Genomic DNA, 15,444 nt, shown 5'->3' on the forward strand with positions numbered 1-15,444 from the left:
AAGTTAAGTCAGAAAGAAAAAAACAAATATCGTATATTAACACATATATGTGGAATCTAGAAAAATGGTACAGATGAACCTATTTGCAGGGTAGGAATAGAGACGCAGACGCAGAGAACAGACAGGTGGGGAGAAGAGGGGGAGTGGGATTAATTGGGAGATTGGGATTGACATATATACACATCCATGTGTAAAACAGATAACTAGCGGGAACCTGCTGTATAGTACAGGGAGCTCAGCTCGGTGCTCTGTGGTGACCTAGATGGGTGGGATGAGGGGATGGGAGGGAGATCCAAGAAGGAGGGGATATATGTATACATATAGCTGATTCACTTCGTAGTACAGAAGAAACTAGCACAACATTTTAAAGCAACCATACCCCTATTTTTTTTAAAAAAAAGTAAGTGTAAAAGTAACATCAGATTTTGTAACAGTAACTTGAATGCAAGAAAACAATAGATATTGTTTTGAAAGAAAAGAACTTCATTTTTGTACTTTCACAACCAAGCTATTATTGAAATGTGATAGAAAAATAAATGTCTTTTGGAGCAAAAGAAAAAGAATATCTTCCATTTGTCATATAAGCTCAATCCAGTTACAAAATTTAACGTGGATAAAACACTGTTGTCTAACCTACAGTCAATAGTTACTTTTGACAACTGTCCCCAAATGTCCTTTAAAACATTTTTTCATGTCCAAAATACAGTTAGGACAGGATAATACATTGCATTTTGTTGTTATGCCTCAGTCTTCTTTTATCTGTGACGTGAATAGTCTCTCTCTCTTTTTCTCTCTCTCAACAAATTGTAAGAAATACGTTATTAAAATAGCGAGAGAAAGAAAAATTCCCATTATCCATGTTAACTGCTTAGCCATTGTGAAGGAAATCATCCCAAAACATTTTATCTACCTCCTGCTCTAAAGGTCAATCAACTCCTTCTGGAGACATGAACTTACAAGCACTAAATATTCCATGCTGCAGAGGTGTTTCTGTTTATCTGTGTGTGGTCCCATTGTGCTCCAGGAAGGATTTACGATTATTTACACACATGTACAAGATAAAGCAAAAGAAAAATGTTTACAGTGGAGAGCTTCTCTATTTCCTAGTTTCTCCCCTAGTTCTCTAGCCATTACCTTTACACCTTCCTCACCCAAGCACTCATTCCATGGGAAAATCCATCCATCTTCAGCAAGAAAACTCACCCCAATGACTGCAGGCTGCCATTTTGACTTTCCTTGGTCGTAAGCACCTTCACTTGGTGGGCTCCTTTTTCAGTTAAAAATATTAAAAATTATATCTTATAAGTTAGATGATATAAAGATGAATATATTAATATTATATATTAGAACATTTTCTTGGAACAAAAAAATTGTTTCCTTTTCTAATTTAAAAGAAATCAAACATTTTCTTGTGCCCCCCCCCCCCCGCAAAGTACTGTGGGCCTTAGACACTGTGCCTACTGCATCTAATGCATGAGGCAGCCCTGCTGTCACGTCCATATGCATTTGCCAAGTTGAGTGATTTGATGTGGAGGCCTACGCAGGCACTACATCAGGAGGGTTATGGATGGCCCCTGGCTCCCAATCCCCACCAGAAATGTGCAGAAGGTGGATGAAGGTGGATCCCATACCCAAGATCAACAGCCAAGGGTAGACGCAGGTCTTCCGGGTCAGATTTCCTTTGCAGTAGTCCCCTCTGTGTGAGTGCAGGTGTGTCCGCTTATTTTATTTAATTATGGAAACTTTTTGGTTTTGTTGATTTTCTCTATTGATTTCCTGCTTTCAATTTCATTGATTTCTGCTCTGATTTCTTTTCTTCTGCTTATTTTGGATATAATTTGCTATTCTTTTTCTAGTTTCCTTAGGTGGAAATTTAAATGATTGATTTTACATCTTTCTCCTTTTCTAATATATGCATTCAATGCTATAGATTTCCCTCCAGCACTGCTTTCACTGCATCCTGCAATCCTGATAAGTTGTATTTTCATTTTCCTGTTATTGGATGAAGTAGTCCATAGATGTCGATTATATACAGTTGATTGATAGTGTTATTGAGTTCAACTATGTCCTTATGATTTTCAACCTGCTATCTGTCCATTTTTGAGAGATGGATGTTGAAGTCTCTAACTATGAAAGTGGATTCCTTTATTTCTCCCTGCAGTTCTATCAGTTTTTGCCTTATGTAATTTAATGGTCTGTTATTAGGTGCATACACATTAAGGCTTGCTGTGTCTTCTTGGAGAACTGACCCTTTTATCGTTACATAATGCCCTGCTTTCTCCCTGATAACTTTCCTTGCTTTAAAGTCTGCTCTGTCTTAAATTAGTACAGTTACTCTTGCTTTCTTTTAATTAATGTTAGCATGGTATAATTTTCTCCACCCAATTAACTTTTAATCTATATGTGTCTTTATATTTAAAATGGGTTTCTTGTAGACAGTATATATATATATATATATATATATATATATAGTTGGATCTCATTTTTTGATCTTCTCTGACCATCTCTGTTTTTAGTTGATGCTTTAGCCCATTGATGTTCAAAGTGATTATTAACATAGTTGGATTAATATCTACCATATTCATTACTGTTTTCTTTTCATTGTACTTATTCTTTGTTCCTACTTTTGTCTTCCATTCTTTCTTTGCTTTTGTGGTTTTAATATATTTTTATTGAAATATATTTGATATGTAGCATTGTGCATATTTAAGGTGTACAACATGTTAATTTGATACATTTGTATATTGTAATATGATTGTCATTGTAATGATAATTAGCACTTCTATCACATTACACAATTATTGTTTCTTTTTACTAGTTGGAATACTTAAGTTCTAGTCTTTTAGCAAGTTTGATGATTATAATGCAATATTATTGTCTATATTCACTATACTGTACATTATGTCTCTCTGGCTATTTACTACTTGTTATAAGTTTGTACCCTTAAACACCATCTATCCTATTCTTCAATCCCCTTACCATGATAACCACCATTTTCATCTTTGTTTTTATGGGTCTGGCCTTTTATAGATTCTATGTATGTGATGTCATACAGTACTTGTCTTTCTCTGTCTGACTTTATCTTGCTTAGCATAATGTGCTCAAGGCCCATCCATGTTTTTGCAAATGGCAGGATGTCCTCCTTTCTCAAGGCTGAATAATATTCCATTGTATACATATGCCACATCTTCTTTATCTATCCATCCATTGATGGGCAGTTAGGTTGTTTCCGTATCTTAGCTACTGTAAATAATTTTGCAAGAAACATGGGAATGCATGTATCTCCTTGATATCCTGTTTTCATCTCTTTTGAGTATATACTTAGAAATGGGATTGCTTGATTATATGGCAGATCTATTTTTAATTTTTTGAGTAACCTCCATATTGTTTTTCATAGTGGTTGAACCAATTTACATTTCCACCAACAGCATACAAGCATTCCCTTTTCTCCACATCTTCACCAACTATTATCTCTTGTCTTCTTGATGATAGTCATTCTAACAAGTGTGAAGTGATATCTCACTGTGGTTTTGATTTGCATTTCCCTCATGATTTGTGGTGTTGAGCCTCTTCTCATGTACTCATTGGCTATTTGCATGTCTTCTTTGGAAAAATGTCTATTTAGTTCTTCTGCCCATTTTTCAATCAGATTGTTTGCTTTTTTGTTATTGAGTTGTATGGTTTCTTTATATATTTTGGATGTTAACCCCTTATCCAAATATGATTTGCAAAAATCTTCTCCCATGGGTGCGTTTTCATTTTGTTAATTGTTTCTTTTGCTGTGCAGAGATCTTAAGCTTGATGTAGTCACATATGTTTTTGTACCAGTACCACACAGTTTTTATTACTACGGCTTCACACATAGTATTGCTTGAAATCAGGAAGTGTGATACCTCTGGCTTTGTTCTTTTCCTCTGGAGTGCTCTTGCTATTTGAGGTTTTTTGTGGTTCCATAGAAATTTTAGGGTTACTTTTTCTATTTCTGTGATAAATGCCATTGGTATTTTGATAGGATTGTGTTGAATCTATAGATGGCTTTGGGCAGTATAAATATTTTAACAATATTAATTCTTCTGATCCATGAACAGAGGATGTTTTTCCATTTGTGGCTTCTTCAATTTCTTTCAGCAAAGTCTTGTAGATTTTGTTGTATATGTCTTTCCCTTCCTTGGTTAAACTTATTCCTAAGTATTTTATTGTTTTTGATTGTAATTATAAATGGGATAATTTGATATCTTTTTCAGATGTTTCATCATTTGTGTATGGAAATGCAACTGATTTCTGTATGTTGATTTTGTATTCTTCAACTTTACCAAAATTGTTGATTTCAGTTCCAACCATTTTTTTGTTGTCTTTGGAATTTTCTATGTAAAAATCATATCATCTACAAATAGTGATAATTTTATTTCTTATTTTCTGATTTAGCTGTATTTTATTTCTTTGTCTTACCTAATAGCTCTAGCTAGGACTTCCAGTACTATATTGAATAAGAGTGGTGAGAATGGGCATCCTTGTCTTGCTCCTGATCTTAGAGGAAAGGCTTTCAATTTTTTTCATTGAGTGTAATGTTAGCTGTGGATTTGTCATACATGGCCTTTATTATATTGAGGTATGTTCCTTCTATACCCAATTTGTTAAGGTTTTTTGTCATGAAAGGATGTTGTAAATATTTTATCAAATGTTTTTGCTGCATCTATTGAGATGCTCATGTGATTTTTATCTTTCCTTTTATTAATGTGATGTGTTACATTTATCGATTTGCATATGTTGAACCATCCCAGGGATAAATTCCTCTTGGTCATGGTGTATAATCCTTTTAATGTGTCTTGAATTTAGTTTGCTAATATTGTTTTGAAAAATTTTGCATTTATATTGGTCGGGGATTTTGGTCTACAGATATCTTTTCTTGTGGTTTCCTTATCTGGCTTTGGAATCAGGGTAATGCTGGCCTCATAGAATGAGTTTGGAAATGTTCCCTTCTTCTCAATTTTATAGAAGAGTTTGAGAAGGATTGGTATTAATTCTTCTTTAAATATTTGGTAGAATTTTCCAGGGAAGCCCTCTGGCCCTGGTTTTCTCTGTTGGGAGATTTTCATTATTGATTGAATCTTGTTACTAGTTATAGAATATGTTCAGATTTTCTTTTTCTTCCTGATTCAGTCTTGGTAAGTTGTGTATTTCTAGAAATTTATCCATTTCTTCTAGGTTATCTAATTTGTTGACTTATAATTGTTCTTAGTAGTCTCTTTTGATCCTATGTATTTCTGTAGTATCAGTTGTAATGTCTCCTTTTTCATTTCTAATTTTATTTGAGTTTTCTCTCTTTTTTTAGTCAGTCTAGCTAAAGGTTGGTCAATTTTGTTTATCTTTTTGAAAAACCAGCTCTTACTTTTGTTGGTCCTTTCTACTGCTTTTCTGACCTTTACTTCATTTATCTTCACTCTGATCTTTATTATTTCCTTCCTTCTGCTAAATTTGAGCTTAATTTGTGCTTTTTTTCTAGTTCCTTCAGGTGTAAAGTTAGGTTGTTTATTTGAGGTATTTCTAATGTCTTAATATATGCATTTATTGCTATTAACTTTCCTCTCAGAACTGCATTTGCTGCATCCCATAAGTTTTGCCATGTTGTATTTCTATTTTCATTTCTTTTGAGATAATTTTTATTTCCCTTTTGATTTCTTCTTTGACCCATTGGTTATTCAAGTGTGTTGTTTAGTTTCCACATATTTGTAGATCTTCCAGCCTTCCTTTAGTTGATGATGTCTGGTTTCATACCATTGTTGTCAAAAAAGATAGTTGGTATGATTTCAATCTTAAATTTGCCCAGATTTGCTTTGTGTCCTATCATATGATCTATCCTGTAGAATGTTCCATGTGCTCTTGAGAAGAACGTGTATTCAGAATACACACTATATTATAAATAGAACAACAATATAAAGTTGTTCTCTATATATCTAATTCCATTTGCTCCAAAGTATGTTTCAATTCCAACATTTCCTTGTTGATTTTCTGTCTGGATGATCTATCTATTGCTGACAGTGGGGTATTGAAATGTCCTACTCTTATTGTATTGTTGTCTATTTATCCCTTTAGATCTGTTAGTATTAATATATTTTGGTGCTTTGATATTGGGTACATATATAATATTTACGATTGTTATATCTTCTTGAAGTTTGACCCCTTATCATATTATAATGATCTTCTTTGTCTCTTGTTGTCATTTTAGGCTTAAAGTCTACTTTGTCTGACATAAATATGGCTACTCCTGTTTTCTTTTGGTTTCCACTTACATGGAATATCTTCCATCTCTTCACTTTGGGCCTATATGTGTTTTTAGAGCTGAAATGAGTCTCCTGTAAGCAGCATATAGTTGGGTCTTGTTTTTTTGTGGGGGGGGGGGTTGTTTTGTTTTGTTTTTAATCCATCCAGCCACTCTGTGCCTTTTGATTGGTGAATTCAACCCATTCACCTTTAGAGTGATTATTGATATATAAGGCCTTACTACTGCCATCTTATCATTTGCCTTCTGGTTATTTTGTATCTCTATTGTTCCTTTCTTCCCTCTGTTTCTGTCTACCTGTGTAAATTGGTGCTTTTCTATGGTTATGTGCTCAGACTTCCCTCTTTTTATGTTTTGTGACTTTATTCTAGATTTTAGCTTTGTGGTCACCATGAGGATTACAAAAAAAACCTCAAAGATAAAGTAGTCCATTTTATGCTGACAGTAACTTATCTTCATTCTCCTATAAAATTCCACCCTTTTATTCCTCTCCCTTTATATTTTTGATGCCACAATTTACCTCCTTTTATACTGTGATTTAATTAACAAATTATGGTAACTATAGTTATTTTTAATGCTCTTCTCCTTTAACCTTTTACTATAATAAAGTGATGAAAACACCATTCTAATATAGTTACAATTTTCTAATTTTGACTTTTTATTTTTCACCTTTACCAGAGTATTGTGTACTTTCCTTTTATGTCACTAATTATCATCTTTTCATTTCAGCCAGAAGGACACATTTCAGCATTTCTTGTGAGGCAGGTCTAGTGGTGGTGAGCTCCCTCAGCTTTTGTTTGTCTGGGAAAACCTTTCTTTCTTCTTCATATATGAAGGACAACTTTGCCAGATAAAGTATTCTTAGTTGGCAACTTTTCTCTTTCAACACTATGAATATGTCATTCCACTCTCTCCTGGCCTCAGGAGAGTTTCTTCTGAGAAATCCACTGATAGTCTAATAGGGGATCCTTTGTAGGTTGCTTTCTTTTCTTCCAAGGCTGCCTTTAAGATTCATTCTCTGTCATTAATTTTTGACAGTTTCATTATAACGTGTCTTGGAAAAGGTCTTTTTACATTGCGATAATAGGGTGTTCTATGAACTTCATGGACTTGTATTTCCATTTCCTTCCCCAGGTTTGGAAAATTCTCATCTCTAAATAAACTTTCTGCACCCCTCTTCCTCTCTTCTCCTTCTGGTATACTAACTATTCTTATATTTGTCTTTCCAATTAAATTTTATAACTTGTAGATCTTCTTCACCTTTTAAAAGTCTTAGCCTCTTCTGACTGAATTATTTCTAAATTCCTATCCTCCAAGGGACTTATTCTTTCTTCCATCTGATCTGCCCTGTTGCCTATGCTCTCTAATGCATCCTTTATCTCATGCATTGAATTCTTCAGCCCCAAGATCCCTGTTTGGTTCTTTTTTATAATTTCAATATCCTAGATAAAGAACTCCTGTTCAATGATTTTATTCCTGGGTTCATTGAATTGCCTGAGTTTTCTTGTACCTGGTTGAATTTCTTCATAAATTATGAAATTATTCATAATTTCTTTATCATTTAGAAAGCAATGTTCTGTGCCTTTGAATTTGGTTGCTGGAGAATTATCATTTTCTTTTTGTGAAATCGTATTTCCTTTATTTTTCATAGTGTTTGATAATATGCACTTCTGCTTTCACACTTGAAGTAGCGGACTCCGTCCTTAGTTAAGTATTTATTTACTTTGGTTTTTACAGTTCAATAGGCTGACAATTAGAAACCTTTCTTTTGTATTCCAGAAGGTGGCGAAGTTGCTGAAGTTTTTGATTTCTCCTACTGGAGCTGTCTCTCAGGGCTGCAGTCAAGGGCACACACAAGGAGCTGGCAGCAGACTGGGGAGAGGTGTGGGCTTAGCATCTGGGGCTTTGGGGGTGTCCATAGCCCTCACAGGGGGAATCCTTGAGTGGAGGACTCCCAGAGGTCCATAGTTGACAACCAGCTGAAGGTCCCAAGCATACAACAGGAAATGTGTTCCTTCAATGCCCTTTGATATTCTTGTCTGCCTCCTTCCTCTTTCCTCTCCCTCCCCCAAGTCACAGAGGTCCCTTCTCAGAAATCTGGGTGCTGCTGGAGAGAAATGGGTCCCTCCAGCTGCAACCAGGGTAGCAGAGCAGTCTGTCACTCACCACTTTTGCTTTCCATCTCCTCTGCTGGAGAGGTAGCCGCTGCAACTGCTCAGTTGTCCAGTGTGTTGCAGTGTCACCCTCAGGAAGGGGGCTGCCTTGGCCATGTCCTCCCTCTCCTCTGCCTCCAAACTCATCCCTTTCCCACTCTGATAGCATGCTAGTTTCTCCCATCAGGCAGGCTGGACCTCCACAAATTCTCTGTCTCCTGTGGTGTCTGCCCAGCTTTGCACTCTCCGGGCTCCCATTTTCCTAATCATGGTAAGTGGGGTGGGGCAGGCTTACCGACTCTCTTGGATTCGCAGCCCCCTCTGAGGTCCTATCTACCCACTTTTGGATGTGCAGGTGGTGTCCTGCTTTACCGTGCAGACACACTTTTGTTCAGTTATAGATGCCCCATTAGTTGTAAATCAAAAGGGAGAGAAGGGAAATAGTCAAACCATGTGATGCTGATGTCACTCCCCTCCCTATGCTTTAATAGGGTTTTAACAACCAAACAGGTATCTCTGTTAAAAATAAGTATGAACTAGACAAGGTTATATCATTCGCAGTATTGAAAAATAAGTCCCAGGCACCAATTGAGATCCTAGATTGGCCTAGCCGCCCTGGGAGGGGTGATAAAAACCACGACTAATTGGAACCAGCTATTTGTCTTCCATACTCTGACCATGACAGACCCATCTTTCCTTTAGAAGCATTGACCACCAGAGAAATACTCGTTACCTTGTGGCTAGAAATGAGAATTTAAAAGAAGCACATGACTACTGTAGAGGTGGTATCCCTTCTTCCCTTGAGTTAGCTCTCCCAGGCCAGCTAAGAACAGGTACATGAGGAAAGGAGCTAAGAGTTATGACATAATCATATTCAGATCTGCCCACAAACAACAGCCCAGGGGAGTAGGCCCTGCTCACCTGAGTCACTATGCCCATATAATACAGCCATAGCATCTGGTTTTGACATGAGTTCTTCAAAGACTTTTGTAATTAGTTTCCCTGGCATGGGCTCTTTTTTCCAACCATACCCTAGACTTTGTCAGGGTAGTTAGGGCTACTTTATCTGTTGCCCTTTTCTCTGGTTTCCTGGTATCTAGGCTGCTGTATGGCAGTGGGTTCCAGAGTCAAGAAAGCACAAGCCCAGTGGTGGCCCAGAGGCAGTAAGTGTCTTACTGGGCCAGTTCTGCATTATTCCAGGAGTCATGCCAGAAGGATATAGAACATACTGTTTCAGCATATCCAACATTCCTGAATTAAATCCCTTTCTAATTAAAAATAATAAATAAAGAAATACACACACACACACACACATACACACACACGCAAAAGATAAATCCCTTCCTAATTAAAATACGTATAGTGGTACCTTATTTTTTCAAACCCAACTCAAATGTCTCTTACTTCTTGAAAGCTTCCTGCATATCCAAGAAAACATTTTTCATTCTTTGACTTCTTTAGCATTTTGTACCTTTCTTTCAGCACTGACCACAATAGTTATTGGTAAGCTTGTCTTTTCAAAGTTATTATTTATTTATATATTTTTGGCTGTGTTGGGTCTTCATTGCTGCATGCGGGCTTGCTCTAGTTGCCGCGAGCAGGGGCTACTCTTGGTTGCGGTGCACGGGCTTCTCATTGCGGTGGCTTCTCTTGTTGCGGAGCACGGGCTCTAGGCTCGCAGGCTTCAGTAGTTGTGGCACACGGGCTCAGCAGTGGCTTGCAGGCTCTAGGGAGCAGGCTCAGTAGTTGTGGCGCATGGGCTTAGTTGCTCTGCGGCATGTGGGATCTTCCCAGATCAGGGCTCGGACCCATGTCCCCTGCATTGGCAGGTGGACTCAACCACTGTGCCACCAGGGAAGTTCCTCAAAGTTATTAAATCATGAGTTCCTTCAGCACAGGAACCAGCCTGGCCTCTAATCCCACCCTGAACTTAACACAATTCCTTGAACCCAGTAAATGATCAATAAATATTTGTTGAAATACTTGAATTGGAGTGTGGCTTTTAAAATTTTGAAGGTTTGTTACAGAAGAAAACAGAAATATAAAATAAAGAAAACACAGTCTGCAAAAATGGCAATAGGTGACAAAGGGCATAACAAGCAGAAACGGAAAAACAACTTGCCCTCATGGAACACAAATAACTATCCTTCTGTTCTCAACAAAAACAACAAAGAGATATTATCAAGACTATAGGTTCTGGTTCAAAATGACCACGTAGGTGGATCCTGAGCTCACCTCCTCGTATGGACACACCAAATCTACAGCTATATATGGAACAATTAACTCTGAAAAAACAACCACCAAAACCCAAACTAGCTGCTGAGTGACTTCTACGCATCAGGCAAACTAGGAAATTCCCACACTAAAGGAGTCAGGAGAGGCTGAGACACACCCTTGACATTACCCCACCCCTGGCACGGCTACCTACAATTGGGAGGGAACTCTCACAAACTCAAGTCTCTCCCTGAGGAGTAAAGGCTTTGAACCCCACATCTGGTACCCCAATTTTTAAGAGCTAGACCTGAAAGACAAGCCCCTAAAACAGCTAGCTTTGAATACCATGAGACCTACAAGGCAATGGTGAACTGAGAAACAGCCTACAGGACTTGCCTATGCAGATTCACCCACCCCAGGGCCCAGCACAGAGGCAGCTGACTGAAAAGTGCCCAGACTTTCTGTGAAAGGCACTTATTTGCTTAACTTACACCGTTAGCCTGAGGGACAGTCATCTAATTTAACATATGTCTAGGGGCCTACTGAAACAGTCTCCAAAGACAGAGATTGGTGGGTGCCATGTTTGCGCTCTCCCTCTGCCCTGCTCCAGCTCACGGTACCTCCCAGAAAGGAGCCTGTACCCTTGTCTGTTGCCTGGGTTTCTGCAGCTGTAGCTCTTTGATGGCCTGGCTCTGGTGGCCAGTGGGGCTTCCGTTTGTGGGTCCCATGAGACTGGTACAACAGAGGGACATTTCTTAGCCAGCTACCACCAGCAGGGCATAGCACAGACAGCTTACTGACACACAGCCTCAGTCTTTCTGTGAAAGAGGCCTATTTGCTCATCCTGGAGCTTTGGCCTGAGGGGCAGGATTCCGGTTTGGCACACACCTGGAGGATACCGAAGGGTTCTTCAGGGACAGAGGCTGCTGCGTGCCATAGTTGTGCTCTCCCTCTGTCTCACTCCAGCCTGCTGGTATCTCCCAGAGAGGAGCTTGTCGCCTGGAGTCCCACTTTTGTGGCTGCTGCCCAGGGGACACTTCTAGATTGCCTGGTCCTGGTGGCCAGTGGGGCTTATGCTCATGGACCCCATAGGACTATAATCAATGGAGACAGTTCTTAGCCAGCTACCACCCCCAGGACTCAGCAGAGAGGCAACGGACTAAGGAGCCCATGGAAGAGCCCTGTTAGCTCATCTTCCCAGCTGTGGCCTGAGGACCAGTCTTCTAACTAAACACACATCTAAGGGCTGACTGTGATTCTATCCAGAGACCTCAGAGGGCAGGCCCGATCCTCTGCTGTGCTCCAGAGTGCCAGAATCTCTCCGAGGGGAGCTTGTACATGTGTCTGGTGCCCAGTTTGGGGGGAGGGGCTGCTGCCCAAGGGATGCCCCTTGATTGCCTTCATCTGGTGAGCAGTGGAGCTTGCGTTCATGAATTCAATGGGATGGTAGCAAAGAAAGAAACAGTTCCTAACTGGCCATCACCCCACGGCTCAGTACAGAAGGAGAAGACAGAAATGCCCAACTCCTGTTACAAATAAATTCGTTAAGAAGCAGCACTGCTGGGACTTCCCTGGTGGTCAAGGTGTTAAGACTCCATGCTTCCACTGCAGGGGGCATGGGTTCGATCCCTGGTCGGGGAATTAAGATCCCAGCTGCCGCAGTGCAGCCAGAAAGTGAAGGAAAAAAAAAGAAGAAGAAGGAGCCCTGTTGAGGAGTAGCCAAGGTGCAAGATGGTGGAGGAGGAAGGCCCTGAGCTCACCTCCTCCCGCAGGCACGCCAAAATGACAACTATTTACAGAGCAACTGTTGATGAGAAAAAACCAGAAGACTAGCCGAAAAGATCTTCTACAACTAAAAATACAAAGAAGGAACCCCAACAAGACAGGTAGGCAGGGTAGAGTCATGATATAGTCAAGAACCACACCCACGGGTGGGTGACCCACAAATGGAAGGATAATTACAACTGCAGAGTTTCTCCCGAAGCAGCGACGGGTCCAGGACCCACATCAGGCTCCCCGGTCTGGGGGTCCTGAACTAGTAAGAGGAGCCCCAATAATGTTTGGCTTTAAGGCCAGCAGGGCTTATTTTAGGAGATCCGTAGGGCTGTGGGAAATAGAGAATCTACTCTTACAGAGCACACACCAAATCTCACAGCTCCTGGACCCAGTGCAGAAGCAGTAATTTGAAACGAACCTGGATCAGACCCACCTGCTGATCTTGGAAGGCCTCTCAGAGAGGCAAGAGGCAACTGGAGCTCACGCTGGGGACATAGACACTGGCAGCAGCCATTTTGGGGGGCATGTTCTACCACGTGGACACTGGTGCCCGCAGGTGCCATTTTGGAATCCTCTCCCTAGCTTATTAGCACTGGGATCTACCCCGCAACCCTCACCAGCCTGTTGGCACCAGTACTAGGATCCCTCCAGCCAAGCAGCTAGGCAGGCAGGGACACAGCCCCACCCATCAGCAGGCTTGCTGCCTTGAGAGCCCCTGGGCCCACAGCTGCCCCAGACCCAGCCCTTTAAGACAAACTGGCTCGCTTAGTGGAACAAAAGGGACTTCAGGGTCAGGTAGAGCTGTTTTAGAGTTCATAAAGAACAATCTGAACTTCAGTTACTTAAACTTTAGAGCTTCAATTTCCAAAACTGAATGATGGAAAATTACAATCTACCTTGTGAGGATTAGAGATAATATACACAAAGCCCCAAGCAGACTATTTAACGTACAATAGAAACACAAAATGTTTATCATTCACTTCAAAGCAAAAATGGCAAAATGATTTTTAATGATTGATTGTGGCTTCCTGGTACACTGTCATGAGAACAGTATGAGTTTGTGGTTTGACTCCAGATCCACGGCCCAGGGTCAGTGAGAAATCTCTGTCTCGGGCTCAGTTAGAGAAGCTGAGTCACATTTAATTGTCATCTTCAAATTAAAACTCCTACTTGAGGGAAGGAATGGTAAATGGAGAGAGTAAAGTATAGTTCCATTAACTCTCCTGAATCTGTGAATCAATCACTGAGTTAGGTCCAAACAATTGACAACCGTTCAGCCAAAAAGAAAGGTATTTTACAAAAATCTGGAACAGTGTTCACCACAGGCAAAGACAGAAGGCAACTAGCTATGGAGAGGAGATGACAATCTTAAAAGAAATAGGAGGTTACTGCAAAAAAAAAAAAAAAAAATCAGTGTCAAAAGACTAAAGATGAATATTTACTGATGGTTTTGTGACTGGTTCCCACTGTACTACCTGGGACATGCTTAAAGTAGTCGGAAAAATATTTGCAGAAATACTACATTTTGGATCAACAGGGCAGCAAGTATCAAAGTGGACAGCTGACGCCAGATGCCTAATTAGCATACCTTTGCTTTTCCTTCAGAATAAATACATTTATGGCAAATGTTCTCTACTCTTTTTGCCTGGCATTCATAAGGGAGAAGCATAAACAGCAGTTCAACTACGTCATTACAATTACACCATCAGTTAATATTACAAAAGGCAGTTAAGTCACATTTCCATGTTAAATGAAATTATTTTAAAAATACACCTTTATTTTATTTCTTGGCTGGGCCATGTGGCATATGGGATCTCAGTTCCCCAACCAGAGATCGAACCCATGCCCCCTGCAATGGAAGCGTGGAGTCTTAACCACTGGACCACCAGGGAAGTCCCTGCAATTACGTTTTATTACAAATATTACAATAAAGGATAGATCTCTCAAAAAATCATGTAATAGGTCATTAATACCATTCTAAATAAATTAACAAAAATTTTAAAAACTGTTTTATTCCTAGTATGGTAAATATTGCTTGATAAAACCTACATAAACAAACTTATGCTTAGGGTACTACCATATGATCCAGCAATCCCACTACTGGACATATATCCAGAGAAAACCATAATTAGAAAATGTACCTGCACCCCAATGTTCACTGCAGCACTATTTACAATAGCCGAGACATGGAAGCAACCTAAATGTCCATCAGCAGAGGAATGGATAAAAAAAAAGAGATGTGGTACTGGGAATTCCCTGGCAGTCCAGTGGTTAGGGTTCTGCACTTCCACTGCAGGGGGCACGGGTCAATCCCTGGTCAGGGAACTAAATCCCACAAGTTGCACGCTGCAACAACAACAACAAAAAAGATGTGGTACATATATACAATGAAATATTACTCAGCCATAAAAAAGAATGAAATAATGCCATTAGCAGCAACATGGATGGACCTAGAGATTATCATACTGAGTGAAGTAAGTCAGAGAAAGACAAATATCATATGATATCACTCATATGTGGAATCTAATTTTTAAGAATGATACAAATGAACTTACTTACAAAACAGAAACATACTTACAGATATTGAAAACAAACTTATGTGATAATCTATATGAGAAAAGAATCTGAAAAAGAATTAATATATGTATAACTGGATCACTTTGCTGTACACCTGAAACTAACACATTTTATTTTATTTATTTATTTTTTAAACATCTTTATTGGAGTATAATTGCTTTACAATGGTGTTAGTTTCTGCTTTATAACAAAGTGAATCAGTTATACATATACATATGTCCCCATATCTCTTCCCTCTTGCATCTCCCTCCCTCCCACCCTCCCTATCCCACCCCTCTAGGTGGTCACAAAACACCGAGCTGATCTCCCTGTGCTATTCGGTTGCTTCCCACTAGCTATCTATTTTACATTTGGTAGTGTATATATGTCCATGCCAGTCTCTTGCTTTGTCACAGCTTACCCTTCCCCCTCTCCGTATCCTCAAGTTCATTCTCTAGTAGGTCT

This window comes from Tursiops truncatus, chromosome 8 (assembly GCF_011762595.2).
Source record: "Tursiops truncatus isolate mTurTru1 chromosome 8, mTurTru1.mat.Y, whole genome shotgun sequence".
NCBI lineage: Eukaryota > Metazoa > Chordata > Mammalia > Artiodactyla > Delphinidae > Tursiops > Tursiops truncatus.